The sequence below is a fragment of the Monodon monoceros genome, unplaced genomic scaffold (assembly GCF_005190385.1).
Source record: "Monodon monoceros isolate NGI ecotype Baffin Bay Population unplaced genomic scaffold, NGI_Narwhal_1 Super_Scaffold_16, whole genome shotgun sequence".
Taxonomy (NCBI): Eukaryota; Metazoa; Chordata; class Mammalia; order Artiodactyla; family Monodontidae; genus Monodon; species Monodon monoceros.
The window spans coordinates 110775421-110783720 of NW_021703772.1; positions in this window are offsets into that span (position 1 = coordinate 110775421).

Here is an 8300-nt window from a genome sequence, read left to right on the forward strand (position 1 = left end):
TTCACTCTGTATGACAGACTCTAGGTCCATCCACCTCATTACAAATAGCTCAATTTTGTTTCTTTTTATGGCTGAGTAATATTCCATTGTATATATGTGCCACATCTTCTTTATCCATTCATCCCATGATGGGCACTTAGGTTGTTTCCATCTCTGGGCTATTGTAAATAGAGCTGCAATGAACATTTTGGTACATGACACTTTTTGAATTTTGGTTTTCTCATTTTGGGTCATATGGTAGTTCTATTTGTAGTTTTTTAAGGAACCTCCATACTGTTCTCCATAGTGGCTGAACCAATTCACATTCCCACCAGCAGTGCAAGAGTGTTCCCTTTTCTCCACACCCTCTCCAGCATTTATTGTTTCTAGATTTTTTGATGATGGACATTCTGACTGGTGTGAGATGATATCTCATTGTAGTTTTGATTTGCATTTCTCTAATGATTAATGATGTTAATCATATTTTAAATGTTTTGTATTTCATGATGGTTTGACATGTTGGGAGACCTTGCTGGCCTGGGAGAAATAATAATCAACTGTGAACATACCTTTTATAGGCAAACAACAAATCTCAAGTCCATACCTGCAACAGCTTTCTTTATCTAACTCTCACACTCCAAGCCAGTATTTCCCCTGCCCTAAATCACTGCAGAAAACTGGAGACCACCCATATAGCCTAGAGCCCACTAACATTATTCACACTCTCTAATCCTAAACTGTTTTCCTGCCTGTCTCGCTTTTTCCACGGAAACCACAATAAAGGCTCTGGACTATGCTTTCCTCTCACTCCTGCTTTTGTCTCCTGACCAGACTGATGCTTCATCATGTGGCCCTGTGTGGGGTAGAGGGACCCCTCCTCTTGGGAAGTGTAAGTCATGAAAGTCTTCTCTCAATGGCACTGCCCTCTGTGTCATCATCTGGTCACCTCCATAAGTTAAAATCCCACAGATACATTTTAATACAAAGTCCAAAGGCTGTCAGGCTGGAGACCTAGGAGGAGAAAATGTTGCAGTTGAAGTTTGAAGGCAGTCTGCTGGCAAAATACCTTCTTGCTCCAGGACAGTTTGTCTTTTGTTCTAGTCAGACCTTCAGCTGATTGGATGAGGTCCACCAGCATCATGGAAGGCAATTTCCTTTCCTCAAAGTCCACTGACTTAAATGTCCAGAATAATGTTTGGCCAAATATCTGGTCACTGTGACTTAGGCAATTTGACCTGTAAAATTAACCATCTCAAGAACCTTAGAGAAAATACTTCCCACATTACACTGGGACCCCAAAGAGCCTAATAGGATAAGATACACTGTTCACCCTCAAGCCTGGCAACCAGACGAAAAGGAAAGACAAGGGTAGGGGCAGATTTGCGCTTATAGTTTGACAAGCCAGGGGTCACATCAAGCTGTGAATGTAGTCTGAGGTGGTCTGTGACCCATACAAATGCCAAACTACTCTAGAGGATGGTACCTTCATTCTTGGTATAAGGAAATCCCTATAATTAGTTGACCAGCACGTGGTCAAACATAACCAACCACAAAAGGAAAAAAACCTCCCCAAATAAGAACCAAAAGAAATAAGAGAAAGCAGAACTGAACAAAGACTTCAGACTGTAAATGCCAAAGATTTAAAAATGTCTCCACTTACTAACCTGTATCTGTTGGCTTTACTGAATAGCAAATGATCTCAAAACTTCCGGCTGGAAGTGCCACTTCTGACTCCCTGGTGAAACTGGTAAAGATTATTTTTCCAAAGTAAGTCTCCGGACTTCCCTGGTGGTGCAGTGGTTGAGAATCCACCTGCCAATGCAGGGGACACAGGTTTGAGCCCCAGTCTGGGAAGAAACCACATGCTGTGGAGCAACTAAGCCCATGCGCCACAACTACAGAGCTCGTGTGCCACAACTACTGAAGCCCGCATGCCTAGAGCCAGTGCTCCACAACAAGAGAAGCCACCACCATAAGAAGCCCGTGCACTGCAACGAAGAGTAGCCCCTGCTAGCTGCAACTAGAGAAAGCCCGCGCACAGAAACAAAGACCCAACGCAGCCAAAATATTAATTAATTAATTAATTAATTAAAAAATAAAGTCTCCAGAAATGGTCCTATGGGCATATAACAAATGAGGAAGAATTTATTCAAGAAGACCTACAAAAACTTAGCGAGAACAGCAAAAGTCTTTGGAACTTGAATCACTACCTACTTCTTCCTTACTCAGTCCCATCTCAACATGACAAAAGTCTACTCCAGATGGCCACAGACAACAGGCTCCCTCTCCCCGCAGCTCCCAGTCTGAGGGTTATAACATCCTCTTGGGAGAGGCAGGGTGCTGACGTGTTCTCATTCTCTCCCCAGATATTCATTGTGGAGGCAAGAGTTGCTAAGAGATTGGGGCTCTTTCTTCTGTCCAGTTCTTATTGACAAAGGTTTTGTCCCTATGGACAAAGGCTCTACCTTGGGTGTAGTGCATGGAAAATACCGGAACCCCAACTGTCCTTGTCCCTGTCTGAAAAGTAAGGTGTCCATGCTAGGATTGGTAAGCCAAGATGACCTGAGGCTACTACCCCCTCCAGCTCCTAAAGCAGGTGACAGAGAAGTGTGCCTATCCCTACCTTCTGCTCTAGAGTTCAGAGATTTTGCCCAGGGAGAAGCAGGTCATATAACAAAGAGATCTGAAGGTCTTCCCAAAGGAGCTGACTTTATTTGCAACAGAATGTGGGAGAGTTCAAACTGAAGAGTTCCCTTAAAAAATAATGGAGCTTGTGGTAAAAAGCAATTAAGAGGAGACTGGTGCAAGAGGGAAGAGATATGGGAACATATGTATATGTATAACTGATTCGCTTTGTTATAAAGCAGAAACCAACACACCATTATAAAGCAATTATACTCCAATAAAGATGTAAAAAAAAAAAAAAAAAAAGAGGAGACTGGTAGATTCATTAGAGATAAAAGCTAACCTGCAGGCTAGTTGGTTTACCAGAGAGAATCAGGGAAAGGAACAGCTGCAAGAGTCCTTCTGGGATCAGGGCAAGTCCCAAACACTGACGTCAAAAACCATCCCTGCACAGGAGCCCAAAAACCTAATTAGATCAAGCCAAGGTCTGGGCTGAACATTTCCCATGGCCTGCTGTGCCTGCCCAGATGCATATGTCCAGCTGGGGCATTTCCTCTCCGTCCTCATGCATATGCTCTCTTACAAGTCACAGGTTCAAAGATAAAAATGACTGTACCCCATGCCTGCAAAGCTGGGCCTGCCCATCTGTCCTACCCGCTGCCTTCCTTAACACCCAGGGAAAGACCTTGATGCCATGGTCACTGGGCTACATGTAGGAAAGCAGTCTGTGCCAGGACTCTGCCTGGGTGGGACCCTCACCCATCACAGACAGTACCTGATGCCTTGGCTGCCAATCCCCTGTTTGTATCTCCTAACATTCTCTTTCTCCACAGAAAAGCCAAGAATTTGATATTCTTGTCTCTGGGTCTGCCTACCCTTGGGGCAATCAAGGCCCTTCTGCCCACCATTTGGAAAGCAAGTGTAGGACAGGCCTATAGCTTAATGAAGTAAATTGACATCAGTCTATGAGTAACTTAGACCAAGGGTTTTCCCAGTGAGCTCTGTGCAGAATATGCTCATGTTTTCCATGGAACACAGTCACCCAGGCCCCGTGCTCATCCACCACACGACACACTGTCACCCATGAACTAAGCTAGCCTTTCCTTGGAAGGTCCTAGGACAGGGCCATGGGGATCAGGTCTTGAAGGGGCCTCTTCTGATGTAGCTCTTGTCTTTGGTGGAGAGAGAGAGATGCCATGGGAAGGTGCTTCAGACGCAGCCATGACTCTGGCTCCCTTGAGCACTGACAGTCCACAGGCAGTGAGTGGCAGAGTCCCCTAGGCACAGAGAGCTTCGGGTGCCTTTCTGAAACCCTGGCACATGAGCCCATTCATTTGCAGGAGACCAACACTTTTGTCTTTTGAATCACATAATTCTTAGTTTAGGTGTATGTTTTCAAGATGCTCAGTAATCAAATTCACGGTATAATGTGGCTGACATATTTTCTTATATGCACTTAAATTGTTTAAAAAACAGTCAAAAAAATTAAAAGAGTTATTTCTTGTTAGAGGTCATTTCCAAAATAATGTTTTTATATGTAGCATGGGTGAATATTTAAGACTATACTTGGGAGCCCCATGACATACACAAGGCCCCAGGGAGAGTCTGGTGTCTGTGCCTGATAATAGCAATAGCCATTTGCTGATAAAGTTGTAGGCCCAATTAGACATGATTTTGAACCTACATGACCAGGACTCTAAAGAACTAGAAATAAAAAGCAACCACTTAAAAACTAAAAATAAATTGCCATAACAAATCCCTCTGAAATCCCTCAAATAGATAAACCTGAAATAAATAAAATGATAACCTTCGGACGCTGCACATGTATCAAATGTCATTCCCTTTCTTCTTTTTTCGGAGAGTACAATGTTACCACTTTCACAAAATCTTCACTAGCTACTGTAGGAAGAGTTAGTCATCTCCATAGAAATTCATTTGTATACATTTTAACAGCACTTATAACATTGTAATGAGTTTGAGGTTGTCTAAAACTGTAAGCTTCTTTGGACTGGGATCCTAATCTTATGAATATTTTCCAAAAACCTAGCACAGAGAAGATTGTGTTTGCTAAATAAATTAATCTATTATATTTTTTTAAATACAACTAAAATTAACAACTCTAAAATCAAATGACTCAAATATAAATAACAAATTTTTTTAAAAAATCCATGACTAAAATAAATAAGAAACTAAAAATTAATAGTTATAAGAATAAAATATGTATTAAAATTAAGTTAAAATAACTCAGAAATTAAATAATTTTAAAGTATGTATGCAATTGAAAATAACTTCAAAGCTGAATCTGAAAATATATAACCAATTAAAGGGAATAGCTATAGCTTTGGGGAAGATGTTGGCAGTTGTTCTCTCATAAGCTCTAAAGCTGCTCGCTATATCGAAGAGCAAAACTGGTATAGAGAAGGGCAGCTGCGGTGGTGGAAATGAGAGAGCAGACAGACCCCCCAGGAAAGAAGGGTGGAAGAGCAGAGCTGAGAAAACTCCAGAAGCAAGATGCCATATTTGTTAGCATTTCATAACAACAACAGGAGAGAAAAGCTATTTAAATCATGCTGCTTTCTACAAATTTGAGGTAAAAAGATTCATATAAAGTTTAGTTACAGAAAAATATTGGTGTTGAATTCCAGGCAACAGTACCACAGAGGGCAAAGGGGCATACTTTCAGAATAACAGCACAAAGAAAATGAAAGCATTTCTTCTTGATGTACTTCATGAATTGTAATGTGCTTTTTCCAAAAATAAAGAAAAAGGCCTTAAGAAAATGATACAAGACATTAAATGACATCATAAGTTAGAATTAGAACAACTCAGAAATGAAAAGACAGACCTCAGAAAAGAATGAGAAAAAAAATGAAAAATCATTTATGAATTAATTATAAAGCAAAAGCAAAGTGACAATGTCTTATGAGAGATGGAAGGTGAAAATGCTAAAAAAAGAAATTAAACAAGAGATTATAAAGATTTGAGAAAAAATGTCAAAATTTGAAGATAAGCACTGAAGATGAATAATTGGAGTGCCTGAAAAAGGAAACCAAAGCCAAGAAACAAAGCAAATATTAAAAGTTATAATTCAGAAAAATTCCCTGGAAATAAGGAAATATGTTCAAACTGTGTGTTGACAGGGCACACTGAGCAGTGACTCAGAACCAATGGCAGGACTTGAGCTAGTAAAGAAATCCTTGGGCATCTAGGAAAAAAAAGAGCAAATAATATACTGTATAAAGGAAAAAAAATAGGGTCTCATCACCATTTCTGAGGGCAATATTTTATGTCAGAAGAAAATAGAGTAACATATTTAAAGACACTCATGGAAAGGAACTGTAAGCCATGAGTTTTATAGCTGAAAAACTGATCTACAGTATAAACGTATTAATGTCCAAGTCACCATGCAAGACCTCAGGTAATATTGTTCTCATGACCCCTAGAGGGATGAGCAAACTGAGCACAGCTAAATGCCTAGAAAGAACATAGGACAGATGGTAAACACTAAATCTGCAACGGCTTTGTCCAGCAAAGAGTGTATGACAGAAAGCATGACCTCAGTGGCAGGCACCAGGGTAATTGCCTCAAATAATTTATTAAGAGCTATCTTTGTTTTTGGTATTTTTTATGTAAAATTCTTTTGAAACAACTGGGAATAAATATTGTTTAACATAAAAATTCCAACATTAAATGTAAAGAATATTGCCAAAACTAATTTTAAACCCATGCAGCTCAGAAACTAAATACCTGGTGCTACATTAGCTAACTTGGGAGAGTTGTATGCAGGGAGGAGCCTCGGGGCACTGGCTGCTGTTGGCCTCCTGGCCAGAGAAGACAGCAAGTACCTGTTTTAACAAGTCAGCTCAGCAGGAGCCTGTGTGCTTTTCCTTTCCCACTGGTGAGTTTTCCTTCCCCCAGCCTTCAATGCAAGACCTAGTCTTTCATCCTCTGAGAAGGGAAGTCAAGTGCCCACCTGATGCTCAGTCCCTGAAGATCCCTTGCTTCTCTTTTTATTTTACAGTGTTTCTTGCTTACCACACAACAACCATGGCTGGCATAAGTGAGGAAGAGAAATTCCTAATGACAGTATTTTCTGTGTCTGTGTGTCTTACCATGTCTGATTTTAAAGCAGCAAAGAAATCATTCATGTCGACAAAGAACTGAAGTGCCAAAGTTCAGAGATTTCACTTAATTAACATAATGAGGAATAGAAATAGTTTCATAGTAGATCACATATCAGATTTAATGACATTTCTTGGAGAAAGAGTCAGTGAATTAGGATTGATGGAAGCAATTTTCACATATTGAGGTATGGGTAAGTCATTCTGGCTTATACATGAGTTAACTTGAATTTTTTTGCTAACTAAAACAACCTGTTTGAGTCCTATCAAACATACATGGTACATCTGCTTTAATTATTAAAGAAAGGGCACATTGACCAGAAGTAAAAATGTCCATGTTAAAAATAAAGATTAGAAAAATCTACCACATGGGGGAAACAGACAGCACTTGGAAAACTGCAGCATCCGTATTCTGCTTTCTCCTTGGTATCCCCAGTTGCATGTTCCTTGAAGAGCCCAGACTGTACTTTCCACAGGCTTTTACTCTTTAAGGAAACAATGTGGAGGACTGATTTCAGAGAACAGTAATAAACCATGGGGCTGACAGGGTCTTGGTGCTCCATCTGGGTGTCAGGCCTGTGCCTCTGAGGTGGAAGAGCTGAGTTCAGGATACTGGTCCACCAGAGACCTCCCAACTCCACGTAATATCAAATGGTGAAAGCTCTCCCAGATATGTCCATCTCAACGCTAAGACCCAGCACCACTCAATGACCAGCAAGCTACAGTGCAGGACACCCTATACCAAACAACTAGCAAGACAGGAACACAACCCCACCCATTAGCAGAGAGGCTGCCTAAAATCATAAGGTCACAGACACCCCAAAACACACCACTGGACGTGGTCCTGCCCACCAGAAACACAAGATCCAGCCTCATCCAACACACAGGCACTACTCCTCCCCACCAGGAAGCCTAAACAACCCACTGAACCAACCTTAGCCACTGGGGACAGACACCAGAAACAACGGGAACTACAAACCTGCAGCCTGTGAAAAGGAGACCCCAAACACAGTAAGTTAAGCAAAATGAGAAGACAGAGAAACACACAGCAGATGAAGGAGCAAGGTAAAAGCCCACGAGACCAATCAAATGAAGAGGAAATAGGCAGTCTACCTGAAAAAGAATTCAGAGCAATGATAGTAAACATGATCCAAAATCTTGGAAATAAAATGGAGAAAATACAAAAAACATTTAACAAGGACTTAGAAGAACTAAAGAGCAAACAAACAATGATGAACAACACAATAACTAAAATTAAAAATTATCTAGAAGGAATCAATAGCAGAATAACTGAGGCAGAAGAACGGATAAGTGACCTGGAAGATAAAATAGTGGAAATACCTACTGCAGGGCAGAAAAATGAAAAAAGAATGAAAAGAATTGAGGACAGTCTCAGAGACCTCTGGGACAATATTAAATGCATCAACATTTGAATTATACACGTCCCAGAAGAAGAAGAGAAAAAGAAAGGGACTGAGAAAATATTTGAAGAGATTGTAGTTGAAAACTTCCCTAATGTGGGAAAGGAAATAGTTAAGTCCAGGAAGCACAGAGAGTCCCATACAGGATAAATCC